Here is a 24,574-nt window from a genome sequence, read left to right on the forward strand (position 1 = left end):
TGAACCTCCGTGCCCCAGGGCAGTTGTTCATCGCCGCTCCCCTCGCCGTGTCGGCCCCTCACCTGCCTTCCTTCGGCGGCCGGAGTTGCGTGTGCCCGGCCCGCTGCGGGGGTCGGCTCGCTCCAGCCGCAGGCCGCGTCCCCGGCCTCGCGTATCAGCCCCCGCCGGCTGTATCGCTCCGATGCCGCTGCTAGTCCCCTCCGGCCATACTACGGGCTCAGGAACCCGCCCGAGGCTCTACTAATGCCTCACTTGCTCCGTCGAGGCTGGCTCCGCACTGCGGTCCGTCGCTGCCGGGGTCGTAAGGCCTCCTTGTCCGCCCGAAGGCGATCGCCTCAGGCCCCTCCTCTGCTCGGCTTCGTTCTCCGCTTGGCTGCCGGTGCTCCGCTGCTGTGGTCTCGGCGTCGGGCTGGGACTTTAGGCGCGCCGAGGGTGCTTCTTCGCTCCCGCTGCGATTTGAGCAGCAGATCGGGGAGAGATCCGTGCACTTTCGTGGCTTAGGGGCTCAAGGTCAGGAGAGGTCACGAAGAGTGCGACCGCTCACTCCGCCATCTTGGCCACGCCTCTTCCTGGCACTTTAAAATCTTACTGCCACTTTAAAGAGGCAGTCTGTGGTTAATATATTTGAAAATGTTTTACATAATTTCAACTTTTATTTTGTGTTATGATTAGATTTGCGTTTTTTGACCATTTGTCACGTATTTTGCACTTCTCATTCACCTTGACAGTCGTTGTATGCAATGTATGAAATATCCATTGAATGAATTTAATTCAGATAAATATAGAAGGACAACTAATTGATCTCGGTCCTTTTTCATTAATTGTGAGGCCCTAGAATTGTGTTGTTTAGAGGGTGTTCTTCAATTACAATAACAGAAATTTGAATTACTCGCGTTTTCACCCGACAGAACCATTTTTTAATTAGCCATTAATTACCCAGGTTGTTAACCCCTTCGACGCTCATGACGAGCTGGGCTCGTCATGGCGTAGCCTCCTCGCACGCTCATGACGAGCCCAGCTCGTCACGTAAAGTGCGATTTTAAAAAACCCAGCGTACGGGCGGAATTCCGCCCGCACGCATGCGGTTAATTATTCATTGAATGACAGCATAAGGCTCTAGGGGCCAGAAGTACAGAGCTTTTTTGAGAGCACAAAAGGCCCGATTCACAGATTTGGGCTGTTTGCGACAGGCAAAAATCCTATTTCTATGTATAATACCCTATTTTGCGATTCTGTAACCTATTACCTAATCTCAAAATCGGTTAGTGATTCAGTACTAGGAAGGGGCGTGTTGAGAGCGTCCCTTCCTAACTGCGACTCACAGTGGTATGTGTGAATTTTTTGCGACCTAAATGAGGTCACCAAATATTTGCATTTTACCACATACTTCAAGTAGTTGGTAACCCCCTCCTCTTTGTGAATGGTTGCAAAAACTTTTTTTATGAGCAGGCAATAGTCCCACGGACCACTGCCTGCCCGTAAAAAATAAAAAGAAAACTTGTTATTTTTGTTTTTTGAAATGCATCCCGTTGTCTTCTAAGGAAAAGTGTCTGCATTTAAAAAAAAGTTGCTTTATTTAAAAGCGGTCACAGACATGATGGTCTGCTAACCCCAGCAGGCCACTATCTCTGCGACTTTAGAGATTCCCAATGGGTCACAAATTGTGACCTACCTCTTGAATTTTAATGAGGTGGGTGTATTTGCAGCCCACTAGGAGTTGCAAATATTGTAAAATATAATGCAGTACACATATGTTTGCAATTTCCTAATAGAGAATCACAAATATTTGCTATCAGGTAATCAGAAGCACAAATCTATGTAAATCTCGTCTAAGGAGACTGCGCAACCCACACCCACTTTTGAACCCGTTGTAAATTACTCAGATATTTTGAAGGTAAGCCAAATGTAGTGTATTTAAGGACAGTATGAAATTCACTTTATTTACTTTCATGTAATTGCTTGAAATTTCAGCAAAATTATACAAAATTACTCGTGATTACACAAAAATGCAAATCTGCCATTTAGCACTATATTTTAGTGCTAAATAAGTACTCATGTCAATTTTTTACACACGTAAGCATTTCATACACAAAAAGTGCAAAAAGGCAAAAGCACCACACACAACAGCCACTCATGTTATGACATTCCAGTGCTCTTGTGGTAAACCTTTACTGCGAATAGCACGTACTCTACTTCACAGAGTACAGGAGGTCAGGGGCAAAGTCCTTAACCTTTCCAATTTAATGCATGGTGTATCTGGATTATGGTGATTTTAAACATATTTTGGCAACAAGTTTGGGTACTTATGACCCAGGAAGTGCCGTAGAAGTCAACATACCCATTGGTGAAACTAGTGATGTACTTTGCGAGAAGCCGGGTCAGAGCGACCTATTTGTTTTCCTGGTTGGACCTCCGTGCCTTTATTTAATTTAATGTTATTTATTTATTTTATTTTATTATTTTATTTTTTAGTATCAACAGCAGAAAGGAGCTGCAGTGGGGATGTGCTGACCTGTGTTCAGGTGATGGGTACATTCAAATCAGGGAGCACAAGGAGAATCACAAAGTAAAACATTTGGATCAACAAAGGATCAGCATGTGGTGTGGGGTGTGTGCAGCTCTTCTGGTGATCAACAAAGGATCTGGTGGCCCCCTCTGTGCTTCCCTTCCGTCTCATTACCTTCTGTTCTCATGCAAACCTTGTCTCTTGATCTCTTAGAACTGTGGCTGCTGTTGCACCTTCAGCCCCTGGATATCCTCAAGGGTGACAAGTTTTGCTCTCTACAAATCCACATTACATTTACAGCTCTCTGATCACTCATCACTAACAGCCACTTTTAGATAAGCTTGTCCTAATATCAGTGAACCAATTCTGCTTCTAAAGGGTGGGGAAATATATTTTCCAAATTTGACTTCAAATTGACTTGCACAAGGATTATAAACTTCTTTCAGCAGACATTACCATGGAAGGCACGTTGTAGTTCTTGAGGATGCCTTTCAGCCTATCTTCAGCTGCAGGCATATTGTAAAGAATGATGACAGAGGCTTTCAAGGCTATGAAGTTCATTTATTTTCAAGGTGACATATTGGTATTTGACAAGAAATTAGACGTGCATAGCCTAGCCCTCAAACAAGCCTTAGACAGATTTGCAGAGGCAGTGTTAAAGTTAAGAATAGAAAAGTGTACATTTTAGGTTAATCAAATTTAGTACTTAGGGTGCACATTATTTATGGGGCAGTCAAACTTGTCAGGCCATAAAGTTAGCTCCCCACCCACAGGACAAAGATCAATTAGGAGCATTTATGGGTATCAATGACTACTATTCCAAAACTGTGAAGGAAATTGTAGATAAAATGAAAGCTTAAGAGTACTATTGAGAATGGGGATAATTGCAGGTAGAATGATATAAACAACACTGTTTTGGGAAATGAAGAATTTTATTTTTAGTGCTGGGGATTTAGTTAAATTAGACACAAATGATAAGACTATATTGACAGTTGTTCCAAGTGCACCTGATATGTTTGCAGTTTTATTGCACATGTATGTAAAACTTGCTCTTTGACACGTCCAGGACCAAACTATTCAATTGCAGAGAGGGAACCTCTTACTGCAGCATGGAGTGCAGAGGATTACCAAACACATAGAATTTCTGCTTCACACTGACCACAAACCCTAGTAAAAGTGTCACTAAGGGGTGCAGCGAAAGGCTCAACAAGATTAGCAAGACTGGCTGCTCATCTCCAGGAATACTGCTGCAAGCTTGATCATATCCCTGGGTGAAATGCACAAGCCAATTGTCTTTCCCATCTTTCAGTAGATTGGCAGGAAAACGAGGGCGCTGTGGTACTGGTTAATAAAACAGAAAGTGCACTTGGCAGTGTACATAACTTAGTAGTATGTTGATGTCATAATGATGAGAGAGTGGACTAAAGAGATAGAAGGGGATGCAGTGTTTAGCAATGTTGCTCACCTGGTCGATAAAGGAGGAAGGAGAGAGAGTTCTGTGCTCCTTGCAGTAAGAATATACTTGAAAGTTTTGGTAGAGTGTTGTGTGTGTGAAGGTAAATTGATGATCGGAGGAGACACATTTGAGCTTATCGAAGGGCTGTGTAAAAGAATCATCAACCTAACACACAAGGGGGCATATTACCAAGGCGGGCGATATGTGATTATCGCCGCTTTAGAGGCCGTTTTCGGCCGATAAGCGGCGATAATTCTATCGCCCTATTAGCAAGCTGTCGCTAACAGCAGTTAGCGACAGCTTGTAGATGATACGAGCGGTTTGGGGCCCGCTTTGCGTGTCAGTGACATTTATCGCTAATGACATACAAAATGGGCGTACCCAACCTGTTAGCAACTGAAAGCAGTCGCTAACATCGCTCTCGCCTATTAACAAGGCAGGCGTAGCGATGGAAATATTCGCGCTAAGCGCGAATATCTCCAAAAACTAACGCCTGCTCAGACCAGTTCTTAGCCATTATATCCAATGGGAGTTGGATATTATGGCTAAGTCCTCATTAGCGATAATGAGGGTATATCGCTGGATTAACAGCGATATTCACACATTTCGCCGCTAACGCCTGAAATTTTATCGCTTTGAGACAAACGTTGCTAATAGCAAGGTATCTCTGCCATAAAATCAGGCGAAGCACGGCGATAGAACAAATGTTGCTTAGCCCATTTAGCGATAAATATCGCTAGTTGTTGGTAATATGCCCCAAGGATCCTCCAGGTCAAACTTTGATCAAAAGGATAGTTAAGGAAGAGTCTTGGTAGTCGGGAGTGGAAGATAAAGTGTCCTTGTTGGTTGAACAGTGTATGGAATGCAAAGAGGAAAGAAAGAGGTTGAAAGTGAGAATGCAAGCACATGAGGGGGTATAAAAGATCATGGAAGAGCTTGGAGTAGTGCACATGTATACTTCATGGCTTTGTTGTTATTATCAAGGGTCAAGTGAGGCTTGAGGTTAGATCTGGTGTTGGTGGATGTTCATTCGAAGTGGTTGGTGATTTCGTTCAAGAAACAGGCAACCAAGATAGCTACTATTGGCATTTTGGGGGAATGTTTAGGGATGAGGGATATGACTTCACTAGTAATGGATTTTAAACAAAAAAACTGTTGTTTGCGGCACTCCTTCTGGTTAATGATTCGTGAACTTGCTTAAATCGTGCTTCATACGATTGTTTGCTTTTGGGTGCCACTGGGTAAATACCCTCCGACCCTGGGAAGTTAGAGCTTTGGAAATCAAAAGTACAATGTCATAACAATGACACTGTGCCCTGGTGGCACTCCTGGTGAGACATGTGTCTCTATACCATCTGATATCTTGTTGCTGAAATGACGTACTCCAATTTGGTCTGTGTATTCTTTGTGTACAGAAAAACTCTTTTATTCGTACTCCAACATTGTTAATTCACAAGGTGGCTTCAATAGCGATTTATATCTTTCACGTGGTTGAAAATCCAAATACGAGAAATACATGCATATGCATTTCGGGACATTGTCCCTTCGTCAGGGGAATCGTATTAAATCTAAAAGAAAATGAAAACATGAACTGTATAAGATTCAGGCTGGGTGGTATCCCCACAACAACAGACTCTGCGTGCATGTAAAAAAAGGTGTGCGCTAAGTCGAACGTGTATTAAACTGTCAACATATAAAACACAGGTGACAACATGACGTGCTCAGTGTGCTCGTTGTGAAATCGGAACGTGGAAGAGTGGCTGCTGGTAAAGACCTTATATCCCTATGTCAACAGGGTTAAATAATCAGGTGTGCTGACGGTCAAACTCTTGTGCCTGTGTTGGTACTATATGACTTTAACAAAAGTAAACGGCTCGTCGAGGGCCATCTGTTTTAACATTTTCACGAGGTGCCCGGGTTAACCCTACAGAATGTAAGTTCAAAAAGTCATTGAGTGCACTCGCGTGTGCATAAGGCGTCTTACCGTATATCTGTTCGGTGTCTGGATCACTCAACGTGCGTGAACGTTTACTGGCTTCACCAGGTGTGTTAGGGGCTCATGCGTGGAAAGTTAATGTTGCTACTTCCTAGTTAACACAGACGAGGGACTCTGACAGTGTCGGCCATCTTAAGGGTAAAGTCTCCCATTGAAACTCCGAGAGTGGTGTGGCAGGCGTCTTAGCGTCGGCCATCTTGAGAGTGAAAAAATGTATATCGGATGAAAAAAGTGCTTTGTTGTCCGCAACAGGTTCGTAAGGGTGAGCGGTGTGCGGTGTGTGAAAATAAACGGTGGAAAAATCATGGATGATCTAAAAAATATGGGCATGTGTTGAACAAAAAGAATTAACAAAAACAAAGCAGTGGTTTTCGTATATCATAACATATTAGTAAATGTAAATGCCAGCATTTGTAAAGCGCACAGCTACCTCCAACAGAAGTGTCCCTGCGCTGTCCGTATACCGCTTAGGAACCCTTCCTGGCTTTTTCCTGAGAAATGTCCACTACTGGGCACCCCCAAGGTGAAGCCAGGCATCCCAGTGCTGTTGGGGCTGTTGTGGAGATTAAGCAAGCTATTGCCCAGAGTTGCAGAGTGGGACCCATGATTAGAATAGGCACCGAGGCGAGAATTATCAGGTCCGAGGAAATTGAGCCCAAGACCCGCCGAGGCAGGTATTGAACCCTGGTGCCGGGCCAGACCTCTGCATCAGGATCTGCCGCTCTGACCATTGAGCCACTCTTCTCCACTAGTACAGATCTCAAGTGCAAAAAAAAAAAGTCGATGCGTAACATTAACAGCATTGGTGAATTATAGGAATTAGCTATATTCCATCCTGTCATTAAGTCCCTTGGGCTGGCAAGCATCCAGCTTTTTTATCCAAATTATCTCACGTTGTAGCAGTCTTTTCTTGTTATCAATACCCTGCTTTACAGGTACCACCTCCAAAACCAAGAACCTAAGTTGGCTGATGTTGTGATTCATGTTGGTGAAGTGTGCTGCGAACAGTGCTTTCGTCACCTTTTTGCGGATGGTACTCTTGTGTTCGGTTAGGCGAACCTTTATTTTCCTCTCTGTTTTCGCTACGTATGGGAAACCGCAGGGGCATTTCAATAAGTATACTAAGTTTTTTTAGAGGCAGGCCCAAGCATAACCGTCGAACCAGGCGGAGCAGAAGGCACCAGAGAAAAAATGACCATGATAGCTCAATCAACCAGGAGCAAAAGAACTTAGGCCTAGATGTAGGTAAATGTGAATTACCGATTCATAAATACCGAATTTTACCGATTCGGTATTCATGAATCGGTAATTCAAATGTAGGTAGAAATTCGGTAACAAATACCGAATCGGTATGATTCTGTATTTACTGATTCTGTAATTACAGAATCGGTATTTGCCATTGATTCCTATGGGCCTTGAAGCACATAGGATTCAATGGTAGTTACCGATTCGGTAATTACCGAATCGGTAAAAATACCGAATTTACAAGGGGGACAGGGTGTCACTTTGACACCCTGTAGCACCCCTGTAACTGGCTTGTGCGCCATGTGGCACACATACATGCCCATAAGGCATGTCTGTGTGCCACATGGCACAGGTGTACATGCACAGATGTGCATGTACACAAGAATTCGTTATTTACCATGTAATTGTATTACATGGTAAATAACGAATTCGAAAGGCCCTGTAGCACTGTTAGAAGTGCTACCTACATAGGAAAATACAGATTCGGTAATTTTACCGATCGGTAATTTTTAACCCTGGGCGTAGTGGGGCGTAGTGGGGCTCCGCGGAGCTACGCGGAGAGGGCGAGAAGCTACGCCCACTCCCGCACTCCGCGTAGCCCCACTACGCACCTCCCTCCCGCTCTCCCCTACATACTTTATTTAAGCAATTACACGGATTAAAACAACTTTAAAGCACTTACCTTGTCCGGGGCTCGTCCGGGTCTTCATCTTTGAATAGCGTCCTTTTCCTGGATACCTATGCGCATGCGCGGGCGGCCGCGCATGCGCATTTCTCCCGAGAAATGCGCATGCGCGGCCGCCCGCGCATGCGCATTGGTATCCAGGAAAAGGACGCTATTCAAAGATGAAGACCCGGACGAGCCCCGGACAAGGTAAGTGCTTTAAAGTTGTTTTAATCCGTGTAATTGCTTATATAAAGTATCTAGTGGAGGGCGGGAGGGAGGCGGGTGGCGGCCGACTCGGCTACGCTCACGGAGTGGGCGTAGTGTTGCCGGCTACGCTGTCTACGCAAAATGCGTAGAAGGCCGGCGTAGCCGATTCGGACGCCCACCCTTAGTAATTTTACCGATTTGGTAAAATTACCGATTCGGTAAAATTACCGAATCTGTATGTTTTCAGTGCCCCTACATACCAATGTCAAAATACCGGTCGGAACCGGACTAAAATCGGTATTTTCGGCCGATTCCGACCGGTATTTTGACACCTACATATGGCCCATAGTCATCAACATTTCGAAGAGCACATTATCCAAAGCTCAATTGGCAACCTTACAATGAGGTACTTCCTTTGTACCGACCTATCATTCTAACGAACTTGATACAGAAGTTAGCTTGAATAAATTTATGCGGGATCTACGTTTGAAACCCTATTTCACGAACATCGTCCCACAAACAATCAATGTTTCTGAGGACACATGCATGAGTCTAAGGAACAAAAGCACGTTTGTAGCACCTATTAGTCACAAGATTCTGGACTCGTATGAAACATCACTTCGAATGAAATTAAAGAGTTATTCAAACGACCCAACACTAAAAGGAGCAATTTCAACATTAAACAAAGACAAGCTTTTAATCAAATCGTCAACAACAAACAAATAACATGCTGCAAAGCAGACAAAGGAGGGGCACTCGTAGTGATGGATTTCTAATTTTACCATGAAAGCGTTAGAGATCATGTCAACAATCCAGAACTATACATGAGATTGACACAAGATCCCACTGGAGCTTTCTTTCAAGTATTGAAGACCATTTTGGATAAGGCACATACTATGGGAACCATTACCGATAAAGACAAGAAGTTCTTAACACAAAATAATCCTAACAGCCCAAGTTTACAGATGCTCCCGAAAATACACAAAAGTCTACATAAACCACCATTCCGCCCTATCATGTCTACCAAAGGTTCAATCCATGAACCAACCGGAAAATATATTGACTTACACTTACAACCGCTCGTAAGGAGCATGACAACCTATTTACGGGACACAACCGACTTTCTAAACAAACTTGAGTGCACCACACTCCACCCCGATAGTACCATCACTTTATGCACCATCGACGTCTGCGCTCTTTATTCGTCCATTCCACACAACAGAGGTCTGGAAGCAATCGAATCATTCCTAATGAATCACCCAATAAAAGAAGAACTGAAGATCCTAATTTTGGAATTGATACAATACAGACTGTACCACAGCTATTTCATGGTATACAGCCTTTACAACGAAACTTTTACAACAAACTACCATTATAACGCAACTTTTACAATGCAAACCATTACAACGCATAGCGCTGGGAGGTGCTCTAGGATAGGGAATAGGTTTAATGTACTATCCAACACCTTCCCTACTATCCACGGGGACTGGAGTTGGAATAGTAAATTAAACTATTCACTATCCAGCACCCAAAAGCATTATGCGTTGTAATGGTATGGGTTGTAAAACTTACGATGTAAAGGTAGGCGTTGTAAAAGTATGCGTTGTAACGTCATACATCCGCTATTTCACATGGGATGGAGAGTTCTTCCAACAACTCTTTGGCACTTCAATGGGAAATTGTGCAGCCCCCAGTTATGCGAACCTCTTCATGCACCGCTTGGAAACCAACAACATTCTGACCAATCCAAGGTGGAAGAACAAAATACTAAAATTTTGGAGATACATTGATGACATTTTTTTATTTGGTTAGGACCACCAGAAAAGATTCCCGAATGTATTTCATTCATCAACGAGATCGATGATCACATCCAATTCACATACTCAGTGAGCACACACAGTTTACCTTTTCTTGACGTTCTAGGTACTCATCGGAACAACAGAATTGAAACCGAACTATACACCAAAGAGACTGACAGAAACAATTTATTACACTTTGAAAGCTGTCGCCCTTCTTCACTAAAAAAGCATCTTCCCTACTCACAGTTACTTAGAGCTAAAAGAATTAGTTCTGACCCTGAAACCTACACCAACAATGCACAGAAAATGCTAATGAGAATCAAGGATAGGAAATATCCGGAACCAGTACTAGAGTTGGCTAAAGACAGGGTAGACGCTACTAACCGCAACAACCTTCTAACACTACGGGCAAAACCAAAGTCAACCAACAGACCAGTCTTTGTTTCCAAATTCTCAACAAAGAGTAATCTCATCAAGAAAATCATTTTAAAGAATTGGCAGATGATTCAACATGAACCAGACTTTAATGGGATTTTCAATTATATGTCACTCTCTGTGTATCAGAGATCAAGAAACATAAAGGAAATATTGGAAACTAGACCAACAGATACAAAATACACCGCACCAAACCATGTTTGAATTGCAGTCACTGCAACAATGTCATCCAGGGGCACACTCAATCACCCTACATCGGGAAAACAAATCAAACTATTCACCAATGCCACGTGTGAATCTAAAAACTTAGTATACTTATTGAAATGCCCCTGCCGTTTCCCATACGTAGGGAAATCAGAGAGGAAGATAAAGGTTCGCCTTACCGAACACAAGAGTACCATCCGCAACAAGGTGATGAAAGCACAGTTTGCAGCACACTTCACCACATGAATCACAACCTCAACCAACTTAGGTTCTTGGTTTTGGAGGTGGTACGTGTAAAGCAGGGTATTGATAACAAGAAAAGACTGCTACAACGTGAGATAATATGGATAAAAAAGCTGGATGCTAGCCAGCCCAAGGGACTTAATGACAGGATGGAATATAGCTGTTTCCTATAATTCACCAATGCTGTTAATGTTACGCATCGACTTCTTTTTTTGCACTTGAGATCTGTACTAATATGTTATGATATACGACAACCACTGCTTTGTTTTTGTTAATTTTTTTTGTTCCACAAATGCCCCAATACAATTCAATTTCTTTTATTTTTTAGATCATCCATGATTTTTCCACCGTTTATTTTCACACACCGCACACCGCTCACCCTTACGACCCTGTTGCGGACAACAAAGCACTTTTTTCATCCGATATACATTTTTTCACTCTCAAGATGGCCGACGCTAAGACGCCTGCCACACCACTCTCGGAGTTTCAATGGGAGTCTTTACCCTTAAGATGGCCGACACTTTCAGAGTCCCTCATTTGTGTTTACTAGGAAGAAGCAACATTATCTTTCCACGCATGAGTCCCTAACACACCTTGTGAAGCCAGTAAATGTTCACGCATGTTGAGTGATCCAGACACTGAACAGATATACGATAAGACGCCTTATGCGCACGCGAGTGCACTCGATGACTTTGGAACTTACATTCCGTAGATTTAACCTGGGCACCTCGTGATAACGTTAAAACAGATGGCCCTTGACGAGCCGTTTACTTTTGTTAAAGTCATATAGTACCAACACAGGCACAAGAGTTTGACCGTCAGCACACCCGATTATTTAACCCTGTTGACATAGGGATATAAGGTCTTTACCAGCAGCCACTCTTCCATGTTACGATTTCACAATGAGCACATCATGTTTGTCACCTGTATTTTATATGTTGACAGTTTAATACACGTTCGACTTAGCGCACACCTTTTTTTACATGCATGCAGAGTCTGGTGTTGTGGGGATACCACCCACCCTGAATCTTATACAGTTCATGTTTTGATTTTCTTTTAGATTAAATACGATTCCCCTGACGAAGGGACAATGTCCCAAAATGCATAGGGATGTATTTCTCGTATTTGGATATTCAGCCACGTTAAAGATATAAATCGCTATTGAAGCAACATGATTTCAAGCAACCTTGTGAATTAACACTGTTGGAGTACGAATAAAATAGTTTTTCTGTATACAAAGAATACACAGCAACAAGATATCAGATGGTATAGAGACACATGTCTCACCAGGAGTGCCACCAGGGCACAGTGTCATTGTTATGAATTGCACTTTTGATTCACTAATAATGGTACACAGTTAACTGGGGGAGTTTTTGACTATGTGAAAGATTAAGCATTGTCGTATAGCACAAGACAATGCTCAGCCAACCCGATTGTAGAGAGAGAAAATAGATTAATAAAAGGGGCCATTAATATGACATAGGCTAGCAGTCAAGATGTTGAAAAATTGGTTGCCGTATTGATGTGCCAGTAAATATTGTGTAAAGCAAAGTTTCCCTTGGACTTAGTGTCACTGACATTCACTCTTGCTCATATAATACTTCAACCACACTGGTGCAAAAATAAGGGATCTCCCCAGTTATAAGTACAAACACATTGCAAATGCGACTCCTAATTTATCAGAAAATATTCAAATTTATTACTTAATCAATAAAAACTATTAAAAACACAATAGTGAAAAATTCATTTCACATTCATAGTCTCCAAAAAACAATCATAATGTGTTAAAATACATTGCAAGAAAGAGACATAATAAAGTGATTCATTTCGCAAACATCTTGGGTCATTAATCCGTTGGAATCTTGAAACAACGTCAGGCTAGTATTAGCGAATGACAGCACAATAGTTCCTCGGATTTAATTAAAAACAATAGAGTCGACGCGTTTCGGTGTGTTTCAAGACAAAAGTACCTGGTTGTCTCTCTTTTTTCACTCACAATATTAAAAATCAATTGTATCTGATCGCAATCCTGTACTTGACTTATAGAAGCACTTCCTCATTCTGTTGATCACACAATATGGGTGCTATATCTTCCAACTGTGAACTCCTATTCACCACATAAAGGGTCCCATTATTCAGTAAGTCGTCATATTTATTAGCTCATCTGAATCAGAATAGATCCGGCACCGTTGGCAGGCTGATAAAATGCTGTGCCGTGAAGTGTGTGTAAATGCGCTTATTACCGCAGTCCCAAGGGCCCTCCGTATTTCAAGTTTTCATATACGGTAAACCTCTTATCCGGGTGGCAGGGAAAATAACGTCTAGTCCAACGGTGCCGGATTTATTCTGATTTAGATGAGCTAATAACTATTTACGAAGGTAAATCTTTGATTGGGACCAACCTGGGCCTCGTATCTGACCAACACTCCATTGCAGTCGGTATTAAATCTTACTCTTGTCCTGGTCTTGCATGGCTAGTTGCCCGTACTTGGTACTTCTAAATGCTTGACACATATTCTTAAGTTAAGCCTGTCTGCCTGGTAGCATAGCTACCAGGGTTGAGCTCAGGTTTAAAGTACCAAAATCTTTAGTGGGCCTACTTTGCCCCATTGAAGTAATTCAAATTCTAGAAAAGAGACGTGAGGAATCTTAGGGAAGGGTATAATAGCTAAAATCACCTATGAATAACCAGATTCCAGGTGGACTGCTGAGCACTTCTGTAATTGTGAGAGTCATAAGTGACAGTGTGGGCTTCACATGACCCCTACAATCCTCCTGGGTTTTCCATGTCTGGACTCCAAATGTCTCCTGCGATCTCCAGGGGTTTACCGTGCGTGGGCTCCACATGACCCCTGCGATCCCCAGGAGTTTGCCATGTGTGGGCTTCACTTAACCCTTGTGGTCCCGGGGGTTTGCCATGTGTGGGCTCCACATGACCTCTGCGGTCCCCCGGATTTTTCCATGTGTGGCCTCCACATGACCCCCTAGGATCCGCAGGGGTTTGCCGCGTGTGGGCTCAACATGACCCTTGTTGTCCCCAGGTGTTTGCCATGTGTGGGATCCACATGATCCTTGCAGTCCCCAGGAGTTTGCCACGTGTGGGATCCACTTAACCCTTGCGGTCCCCAGGGGTTTGCCATGTGTGGGCTCCACATGACCCCTGCAATCCCCATTGGTTTTATATGTGTGGGATCCACATGACCTCTGCGATCCCCAGGAGTTTGCCGTGTGTGGACTCCGCTTAACCCTTTCAGTCCCCAGGAGTTTGCCATGTGCCATTTACAGGTGCAGTTAGGGAACCGTATAAGGGAGACAGCAGGTCCAGCAACCGATCAAGTTTGGTGGGACTGAATGTGGAAAAGAGGATCTGAAAGTGCAGAGAACTAGATGAAGTTGTAGGGAGAGTTTTCTGAGATAGGTCCAGCAGGATTCCAGGCCCAGCTAGTGCATATGAGATTAGGTGGGGAAGGAGATCATCCAACAGTAGGCAAGGCTGGAAGGAGTGCGCAAGGAGAGCAGCCCAGGAGTCCGGACATAACGTTTGGTTCAGACCACAAGAGGTCTCTCAAGGACTCGAGTAGCCAGAAGACAGCAGTGCTGCTCAAGCTATAAACCTGTTTCAGGTTTCAATGGGATGCCGGCGGGTTTCAGAACCAGAAGGAGGGAAGCAGCTAGGGGTTGTAACTCTAAGCACCCCCGCTCCAAAGGGCCCACTGCCCGCATCAAGGAGATGTATGCATGGGGACCGAGCATGGAGTCTGGAGCTCAAGGCACAGCATGTGTGTCACTGTGCTTCTTCTGTGTATGTGATTCCTTCATTGCTGCTGTTATCATTATGGCATCAGGTCAATTTTCAATCACACCCACTGCGTGGGCCCCCCCGCCAGCACGTTACTGCTGCTATCCACCCCTTAACGCACACCCGCATCAAACAAGACTCTTCCCCCATTGCTGATGTCGGCATCACTGTGTCCATTCAGGGTGCCTTTTTGAGGGTTAGCGGAAGCTCACCCAAATGCATGTTTAGATGATCGCAACACCTTCACAACCCTCAGTTGATGCTGACGTCTATTTAAGACTGGCCATCATTCTGCAATTTATTGGTAATACGATAGGCAGTGAGACCAATGAGATGTGGTCCATGCAGGTCTCATTCAGATAGAACCTTGGTTTGCATTAATGGTCAGGCAGCTTCTCATCTCACTTGGGCAGTAGAGATGTAAGTCTTCCAAACAGTGCATTTAATCAGGGTTTGTCCAGAACTCTATATATAGTTCTAGGTTTGACTGTGCCAGGTTGCAGAGTTTCTTCAACCTGCAAAGCAAATAATATTAACAGGCTCTGAGGTGGGGGGATAGGGTGGTATTATACCAATTTCTGGAGGGTGTGTGCCAATATCAATATAAAGCTGTTTTCTTTAATTTAACAAATGTTAATTCCAGCCTTCAGGTATGTGGTACATCTTCCCAGGAATGTCAGTACTGGAGGTAAGGAGGACAGCACCAACTAGCCCAGTGTTTGAGTATTAGGGAATCACAATGCGGACTCTCTTACCAGTCTTTCCTTTTGCTATGTGGTGGCAAGCACAGTGCAATGGTGACTGTCCCAGTCATTGACATCCTGAGCACAGGTAAGTTCCTATTGGACTAAGCAGGGAAGTAGCCAAACCAGTTTGGATATTCTGTTGTCTCAAAGCTGGTTTCAAACCTGAAGGTAGACTGCAGCTGGAGGCAGAGAAGGGTGAATCTACTAAAGAGTCATCGAGGTGTAACAGCTAATCCAATGGACGGGAAGCTCAAATGGCATTAACCCTCTTGTATATAACTAGCGTATTGTGTGTCACACAATGCGTCATTTCATGTTTCATTCATGACGCAGGGGTCAGACGCCTGCCTCCTTCATCTATCTACCAGAGTTGAGCACAGTCACTCAACACAAAGGGTAGGAAAAAAGGATTTTACTTATATGAAACTATTGATGTTATCCTGGTATAAACAAACACCTCTCCCATGTGTCGGGGTAAATGGTCCTGTGATCGTTCAAAGCAACCTGCTTCCACCAAGCAAGAACCTCCCCATCGCCCGGTGTGGGTCAGCCATCACCTTTCGTTGCGAGTGAGGACACACTTTGGGTGTGCGCCCAGTCCAGCAGAGGTCAACCCTGCTTGAAAAGCATTCCAAAACATTAGTGGAGTATCCTTCAGCCGACTGGACAGAAAATTGCCAGGGTAAACCAGAACATCAAAATGGAGACAGCAGAACTTCCATCTTTTGGTGCATTGGCGGCTCCTCTGCAAAGGTGGAGGAGCGTCGCTCCACTACTTGTTGAGCAGTGGAAAAGAAAAATAAGATGATAATAACAAGAAGTTATTATCATTTTATTTTTCTTTGCGGGACTCCAGCCAGGTCCCCTCTGGGGCCGGCCAAACAGTCATGCGCACTTTGAATGTTCTACACTGGCCTGTGTTGCACAAGTACTGCCTGAGTGGCCAAACAGGCTGTTCTGACCTGATTGGCTGGGAGAGTCCAGGACCCTGGGTGCTTCCGGTGCTGGCGAGAACGAAGGAGAGGCGTGTGGCGGCGAAGTAGAAGAAGGCACATTTATTTTTTATTTTTTTATCCCTCTCCCCACCACCCCCGTTCCAAGGCAGCCCCTACTGCTCTTGCCCAGTGTTGAACGTCTGAACTAATGTCATAAAAACATAATGAATAAAATTATAAGCAGCAGTGACAGTACTTTTAGGTAATTGGCAGTCTTTCTTTAAAAACTTAACTAGGACGAAGACAATAGAGCTATTATTATGCATTGCTATTTCTGGCCCTTCCATCACTCTGTGGCTGTCTAGTGACAACTTAGAAAAACAGCTATAAAGTGTTGAGGAGAAATTTGCAATTATGGTTAAAAGGAACATTGTTTACTCCTGCTAAAAGGAATTTCATTTGTTCTGTCCAGTCTGACATGTAGACAATAAATATATTTGGAACAGGGAGCAGGATTAAATGGACATTTCTGGGATAAAAACAGTTCTAGGTTTCAGAGTGTGGGGTCCACTGAGAGCGGTTTTTCTTCGAAATGTTTTGGTGGAAGTCTCCACTGTGACAAGCCAACCTGAATGAGGGACCACTTGGGACATGCAGTTATTTTTGGAGTTAAAAAGTAAGGTTAACGATAAGACTGGGCCAACTCAAATAGGATTATGTTTCCGCTCAACCAAAGAATATTTTAAATGTAGGGTACTAAGTGGAGCAAATTATGTCTCAGTTGGAGTTGTAAATGTTTGTTTAGGGCCGCCTATCCTCTGGCATGTGCTGCATCAAGTAACATCTGAAAGAACTTCTTTGAAAGGAAGAGAATTTCTTAGAAGCAATGGTAAATGGTCTGAAAAAGTAAACGAAAATACAGATAAATATAGCTGCATCAGAATTGCCTAAATTGCTTTTTACAACCAAGAAAGTGTGCCTGCCAAGTTTATTTAATTCTTTGTTCCAGCAAACATTTGAGTAAATAAAAATAGAAATAATGAGCATCTTCTCCCTTTTTCCATGAACTTTGTCTGGCACAGAACTCGTTGAAGGTTCATATTGTATAAAGTGTTCCACCAGAAAGATTTCCAACAGTGCAAAAAAAAAAAAAACATTAAAGGTGACAAATCCATGTTGTCCCATTTTTACTACTTGCATAATATGCAATTGAGGTAAAAAAGTTTGCCCCATAATAAAGTTTAGCACTAGAGCAGACATTTGTCCATACTGGTTTCACACCGTCTTTATTCTGTTGAAATGCAAAGGAATAGGGTAAAGTGCTTTATCAAGATATTTCAAATGAGAATGCTGGGACTCAAAATCAGTAAGTTTATTTTCTGGTTATGTGATCAGGAATATGGTGGAAATATTAATGTTTTATGCAAAGTCATTCAAGTATCACTGTATTTAAAAAAAAAAATAAACTCTCCTGCACACCTAAAATTATTTGTAAGCACTAGAAGTGTAATTATTTAACATAGTTTAAGATTGTGTTTCCTCCATTTGTCTTTTTTGCAAATTGTTTATGTAATACGAATTGTAGCAAAATCGTTCCTCTTCAAAAAAAAAAATTTTATGCAAATTGGATTTGCTATTTTTTTTTTTTCATCAGTAAACAATCTGTGATACGACCCAAGATGTGAAAGCGTGCTTAGGCAGTCTTCAGGTGCACCAGATGTAAGACTCCCATAAAAACATGTTATTGAAAAGCAAAATAACACGGTCACAGCCATGTTCAGAAATCTAGCACTAATTGTGTTGGGGAGACGAACCGCAATAATATTCTGAACCCCAATATCGTGTGCACCCCAATTTTTATCTTGGGCTCTGTTACTTTCTCGTTGATCTAGCAGCAAAAGACTACCACATCATCGATAATTTAATAATTTAGCATAGTAGGATTCGAAATACGAAACAGGACCACTCAAGAACTGTGTTTTAGATCATGATGAAGTTTAAAAGTTTTAACATTAAGGGCTAGATGTAAATACCGAATCGGTAAATGATGATTCGGTAACCGATTCGTTATTTACCGAATCCTCCCCTACATACCAAATGGCTCAATACTGGTCGGTAAACCTGAAATTTACAGAATTTCGGGTTTACCGACCGGTAATGGGCCACCCACATCTGGCCCATAATGACTAATTATTACTAAAACATTACATAAAAAATTAATTGCGTGACATGAAGGCTCAGACACAGAATACAAAATCATAATAAAATCCCCGGATAGGCATTAGAATCGTTTCATAGTCTAAGTTTCAAACTCATTAAGAGTACTGACAGCATTCTAGTGAGGAAAGAACAATCAGACAGAGTCTCGACAGAGGAAAAACAGTTTTTTTTATACGCGATCTATGCAAATCACTTAATAAACCTGAAAATTCAGCATCATGGTTACGTCACAATGATGAGTCAAAAAATACTTCATAAGTATAAAAGTTTTTAACACTAACCCATTTCCTAAGGTAAGAGAAACCTTCAGCTTGCTGACTCAGCAACTTCAATCTGTCGCTGTACAATATGAAACATTTCCCAAAGAATAGCTCATAAAATTCTGTTCTTCTGTAGGCCTGCATCAGACCTTCCGGCGGAAATCCTACATAATGATACATCAGGTACACGACGGAAAGTTCCATTCACAATACATGCTTTCTAATGCATTTGCTCATTTACATTATAGCATTCTGTGTTCTGCGGAAACTGTGAGGAGAGAAGACTCGCAGTGGGTTGCTAATTGGGAAAGGGAACGAGTAGGAGCAAGATTAGCAGAACACTACTAACTGCAGAACATCATTTCCCATTGGCGTACCACACATATCCCTACATTTCAAAGTTGGCTCCACCGCTTGTGAGTTGTGTTGGGTATGGAGAAGCTCTCATTGACCTTGGCTGGGGATGGGGCCAAATATGCCGAGCTGTGACAACCCTTTCTGTCTTTGTTGGCCTCGGAATTTCGGGAGGTCACTTGTCCTCGCTTCTTGCGATTGCTTCGCCTCTCTGATGTGGGGAACCCGATGACAGGCTAGTGGAGAGGGACTCTTGGATGACTGGATGGGTGGACTTGGAACGGGGGAGGAGGGTGGGTCAGGGAGGGTGGATGGGGGTTTTGTTTGCTTGTTTTTCTTTTTCTATTATCCCATGTTGACAGTTTCGCATGCCAAACGCCCTTTTATGACTCTCACCCCGCACGTTGTATTGGCCTTTTCCATTTCTTTTGAGCTTTGTCCTTTGCTATGCAATGGTTGATGGGGATGATATTGATCAACGCTTGATGTGTATGTGCTCTGCTTTTTCAATAAAAATATTTAATACTAAATAAATTGTGTCTCGTACAAATATGTGGCATAACTATACTTGATTACAAATCACATTCTACGTAAAATAATCGGACAGTTTTAAGTGCAAAACATGAATTCATCAGTAACTACCTTATACATTCATACAATTACTAATTCACCATCTTTTCACCCAAATTTACACATTTAAAAAACTTCTACAACAGGACGTCAGTAAAATCGTCAGACTTAGATTCAACTCTCCTACTTGCCAGTGTTCATGGATTAGGGTTTGGCCAAACCAAGCCTGCCATTTGTACCTGCTGGTTGCACTTTTTGCACATGTACTTGCCTGACCCGTCCCTCCTCACATCATGATAGGTTGCACTTTTGCCGTTCAACATCTTCCTCACTAGTCATGCTCAATTCCGTTTATTGGCAGAATGTTTCAAAAGAGGCGAGTTTGAAGTGGCGGTGCCATGATGCCATCGAAGGTGGCATTAAAGTGCTGCAACCAGGATATACCCTCCCAATCTGTTTGTCTCCCTCAAGCTTTTCTTTACTCAAGTCAGTTTCCAACTGATGACAATTATGACCTACCAGCTGAATTTGGACCACTTGGGACATGCAGTTATGTTTGGAGTTAGAAAAAAAGGTTTACGATAAGAATGGGCCAACTCAAATAGGATCATGTTTCCGCTCAACCCAAATTCTTTTTAAATATAGGGTACTATGAGAAGCAAATTATGTCTCAGTTGGAGTTTGTTTAAGGCTGCCTATTGTCTGGCACATGTTGCATGAAGTAACATCTGAAGGAAATTCTTTAAAAGGAAGAGGATTTCTTACAAGGAATGGTAAATGGTATGAAAAAGCTGTTGAAGTAGTGGAAAACACAGGCTACGATACCATGTTGAAGTCACTAACAGAACACACAGGGTCGTCAATGATCTTCGGGCATACTCTTCTAAGGAGTTGGTAAAGGGTAAAGGAATATAGAAGGCCCTGGGCCACTGGAATCCTCTGCAACCCATGTTTCAGAAGACAGAAGTAGAGAGCAGAAGATGGGAAGGTGGGAGATCATCAAAGCTTTCTATAATCTCTTTTGGATGGCTAGAAACAGAGACATAGGGTCACCGATGAGGCAAATATTTCACCCAGTCTGTCTGCACGCCCATCTCCCTCCCCAGAAGACTGATTACTGCAAGAGATAGGAGATTCTCCTCCATCCATATCCCTATTATCTTGGCTAGGTATACTAATCTCAGTACTCTGTAGCTGCCTAGGTGATTTATGTAGGAGTAAGTGAATCTATTGTCTTTTCGAAACTGCAGAGTTTGATTCTGAATCAATGGTGCAAATGGCAAAATTTCCATATACAATGCTACCAGTTTTTAACAATTGGAGAAGGTCTCTCATCCTCCTTTGTCCAATGACCCTGAACCAAGCATGGCCCCAGTGGGGCTCCCCGCCCCTTGTTGCTGGCATTTGTTGTTATGGACAATGCCTGAAGAGTCAAAGGATTTCACATTACAAAACTGGGCTGAATTGAGCCAACATTGGAGCTTCTGTAAGATCTGGAGAGAAACAGGTATGCAGGAAACCAACAAATAGGAGGGACCATGTCCCACTGAACCCTCAACCAGTGTCTAGTAGGGGCTTTGTGATACTGTACGAGGGCATTGAGATGATTTAGCTAGTGTTGTTGTCTCCGAAGTAGAAGAAATATTGCCTCCAAGACTGTCTTCTTAAAAGTTCCTATGGATTACAAGCTCTGATGTTAGCTGAGACTTCTTATTGTCATGTAGGAATCAAGGTTGTTTGAAGATTGTACATACCAACTAGAGTGCTTCCACACCCTTTGAAAAAGGAGAGGCACATATTAACAAAATGTGCAGCTATGGGAACACCTTGAGTGTGCAGGTTACCTATCAGTGGAACCAGCACCTTGGTCAACGCTCTTGAGGTGGAGGAAAGACCGGAAGAAAGAAAGACCGCAAAACTGGAAGTGTGCACCCTTCATACAGAAACAAAGATATTTTTGGGGAAATCTGGATGAATCAAAATGTGGAAATATGTTTCCAATAGGGCCAAACATGCCAAGAAACCTCCTGGAGAGATGTAAGTAAGAATGTTTTGAAGTGTTTACATTGTTCAGATTCACAATCAGACAAAAGTCCCCTGAGGGTTTCTGAACTAGGAACATTATTAAGTAACATCCCTGGCAGATTTCATCTTCTGATATAGGAACAACAACCCTATGATACATAAATGCTGAATGCCCTTTATGAGACCTACCCGACATAGAGGACAACGAGGAGTGGGAATTAAGGGGTCGATTAGGATCGCGGACGGACTTGAGTCCGTCCGCGACCCCTGAGGAGGAGGGAACATGCGCATGGGCTGCGGCGTTCCCTCCGAGCTGATTAGGATGTGACCGCCAGGGTGGCGGTCGCATCCTCTATCTTTAACATTGCGGCGGGTGCAGCTTCAAGCTGGAGTGAAACTCCGTATGCTTTTCCACGGCGGAAAATCCGCCGCGGAAAAGCATGTCATTCACACCATCCTAATATGGCTGGCGGTGTCTGATAGACACCGCCAGCCATGTTAGACCCTTTCCGCCGTGGTCGGAAGGAGACCACGGCGGGAAGGCTGCAGACGGAATCCCAGACCCACCGCCATCCTAATATGGCGGTGGGTCTTTTGAGGCTCCACAGCGGTTTTCCCGCATCCTCCGGGCCGGCGGTGGCTCCACCTGCCCGGAGGATGCAGAAAAACCGCTATCATAATCAGCCCCTAAGTCTGGAGAATCCTAGAATTCCATCCACCAATCAGATCTGGTTATTTCCAGTCTTTTGTTGTTGCTTGCCATGTTGCAAGTACATTTTACTTTCACTTTCTAGGAATAGTCAGGATTTTTGATCTGAAGGAGATGATGCTCTGGAACATTGATTTGTCAGAATAGAAGGTCAACTGGAGACATGACCCATACCCCAAAAGGGCAAGCCTGTCCCTTTAGATATTGATAAAGGAATTCTAAAAGACGGTCAGAGCCCAAATCCTCTACCCTAAAAGGGAGATTGATTTAGAGCTAGCAACCTCCAACTTTCAACAGATTTCTTTACCAAATCTTCCATCTGAGATGCACACATCTTGGAACCTTTGAAATGTAGCTGGCTTAACAATATTTTTTGTGATTTATCTGCCTTCCGTGCCCTCATCCAGGAATGTTTTTTTGTCACTACTGATGATCAAAAATAAAAAAGATAAATATCTGACCTGCTCCTGCATCATAGAGAGGCAGGAGGTGCAATCTAATCATTGCTGATGCTGTTCTACTAGGCCTTGAAAGTGTCCAGGGCTTGAAAGTGTCTCACTAAAGACTGTTTTGTATGTTTTGCATAAGTGGCTGATTCAGTATAGGATGTTTTTATGGCACCTCCAATTTTCATATCAACTGCATCAGGTGGTGTTGCAGATTCTGAAGTAATAGTGCCCTGGGAAATCATGCTGGCCATTAAAGATTCCACCTCTGGGAGTAGATTCTTAAAGTATTTTGTATTTAGTATAAGCAAAAGCTGTACTTTTGTCAAAACAGGGCTCATTGAGTAAGACCTGGGATGAGAAAAACACAGACATAGTTAATTGATGCTGCTGTAGATGGCTTGCCGTAAGAGCCCTGTTACCTTAAAGTAGATGCCCCTTCATGTTTGACCTTGGCCAACCAAAAGCCAATAGATGGCTGAAGAAGGGCTAAAAGTGGGGCAAGAAGGCTGCTCGGGTTATCATGAAGGAAAACAGATGGATGACATTTCTTCTGCTACCTTTGAGGAATTCAGTAAATCAGCACCCATGAGCTGCTGCTTGGAATTGGGCAGTGCCCCATTTCATTAGCATCATAAGTACGGCCAAGGGAAGCAAAGTCACCTCCGGCCATTAAGTCGCCATCGACTGTGGTCTGGATGACGTTGACAGGGCTACCCATGCGGGGTGTGCTGATGTATCCATCCTGCTTCAAATCATTAAAAAAAGCAACATATTTGGTAGTTTTTACCATAGAGACATGGCAAATATATTTCATCCGAAACTTAGCCGGGATAAGCAAACACTTAGGGGCTTATTTATGAGCCCTTGCGTCACTTTTGCGCCGCCGGTGCTTCACTTTCTGTGACGCACCGGAGGCTTAAAAAATGTGCCTTGTTGCACCATATTTAGAAAGTGACGCATCTAGGTAGATGCGTCACTTTGTAAACTCCTGGGCCACATTATACCTGCGCCAGGTATAATGTATGCAGGGGGGGGGCGTTACTTCGCAAGTAAGAGTCATAGAAGTGATGCAGTGATATCTATAAGATTTTACTGCGGCACTTCTAGGACACAAATGTGTCAATATCTTATGCCTGCCTCACCGCAGGCGTAAGACTGACACAGGCACATTTAACATGAGACTTGCCCATGTGTAATGGCCCTTTGCTGGAGTTGCATCACTTGTGTGACACACTCCAGCAATGCAGTATTTTTGCGCCTACAGATATATCAGAAATACTGACGTATCTGTAACTCCTTGCGACATAATGCATCATTCTGTAAATATGATGCATCTTTAGTGTTGCAAGAAGGGCGCAATGAAAAGTGACGCTTCTCTGTTTTCTCGCAGCCATGCGTCACTTTTCATAAATGAGGCCCTCAAAGCTGACATCACAAGCATGACTATTGGGAGATTTGGAAAGGGAACGCAAATAATGGCAGAATGGGATTTAGACTAAAACGTTGATCAGTGCAGTTTGGTCGGTGAAAGGCAGGCTCGCCTGAAGCTTTGGTGTGGCTCAGGCCACACATGCAGGGCCGGACTGACTACCGGGCCGTTTGGAATGCTGCTGAGCTGGGGGCTGATTTCCCTGCAGTGGGGGCTGATTTTTTTCTTGGAGATCTGCGTGTGCTTTGAAATAATGAAAGCAAAACGAATTTAGTTTAGTACACGCAGGTCTCCATCAACGAACTCAGCCCCGAGCTCAG

This window comes from Lissotriton helveticus, chromosome 2_2, assembly GCF_964261635.1.
Source record: "Lissotriton helveticus chromosome 2_2, aLisHel1.1, whole genome shotgun sequence".
NCBI classification, from domain to species: domain Eukaryota; kingdom Metazoa; phylum Chordata; class Amphibia; order Caudata; family Salamandridae; genus Lissotriton; species Lissotriton helveticus.